Below are 1,222 nucleotides of genomic sequence, written 5' to 3'. Positions count from 1 at the left end.
TTTAAGGACAGATTTGATGCATTGAACACTAATGACAGAAACCTGATGAGATGGAGGACATCAAAAGCATCATTCATGAAGAAAGCAAAATGTCATTAAAAAGACAAGAAAGAATTTAAGCCTCCAATTGAAATATTGAAGGTACCATGGGGGGAAATATTGAATTATGCAGGAATCGTCAAAAGTGGATGGAGGGAATACAGAGTCATTACCAAAAAGAGTTGGTCAACATTCAACCATTTTAAGATGCAGTATATGATTCAAAACCAATGATACTGAAGGAAGAAATCCAAAATGCATGACAGCATTTGGGAAAAACAAGGCTCTGAGAATGGATGGAATATCAGCAATGTTTCAACAAGCTGACCAGGCACTGAAACACTCACTCACCTATGCCAAGAAATTTGGAAGACTGCTACCTGGCCAACCAACTGGAAGAAACCCATATTTGTATCTATTTTAAAGAAAGATGACCCAACAGAATGTGGACATTATTGAATGATATCATTACTGTCACATGCAAATAAATTTTATTGAAAACAAAAAATATTTAAAAAAAGACAAGAAAGAAAGAAACGTTCAAAGTGAATGTCTAAAGAGATGCTGAAATTTGCTCTTAACTGAAGAGTAGCTAAAGCATTAGCCCAAAACAAGTCTCCGGGAATTTATATAACAGATCTTGAAATGTTTAAATTAGCTGATGAAGTATTGTAGGCACTCACTCATCTATGACAGGAAATTTGGAGGACCGATCCTTGGCCAACTGACTCAAAGCAAATTATGTTCATTCCCAATTCAAAGAAAGTGACCCAACTGAATATGAAAATTATAGAGCATTACTATTAATATCATATTCAAATAAAACTTTATTGAAAATCAACCAACAGTTGCAGGTCAGAGTCAGAAGAGGATTGCAAACAAAGGATACTATTGCTGATGTTAGATAGATCTCGGCTGAAAGCAGAGCATATCAGAAAGCTATTTACTTAGATTTTATTGACTGTGCAAAGCATTCGACATTGTGGATAATAAACTATGGACAACTTTGGGAAGAGTAATAATCTCACTGTGCTTATGCAGAACCTGTACGTGGATCAAGAAGCAGTTGTGCAAACAGAATAAAGGACTACTACATGTTTTAAAATCAGGAAAGTTGTGGCTCAGGGTTGTATCCTCTCACCATACTGATTCAATGAGTATGCTGAGCAAATAATCAGAGAAC

Source organism: Echinops telfairi, unplaced genomic scaffold, assembly GCF_000313985.2.
Source record: "Echinops telfairi isolate 266 unplaced genomic scaffold, ASM31398v2 ScPeMD7_60;HRSCAF=208, whole genome shotgun sequence".
NCBI lineage: Eukaryota > Metazoa > Chordata > Mammalia > Afrosoricida > Tenrecidae > Echinops > Echinops telfairi.
Note: the sequence above shows the minus strand (reverse complement) of the source record.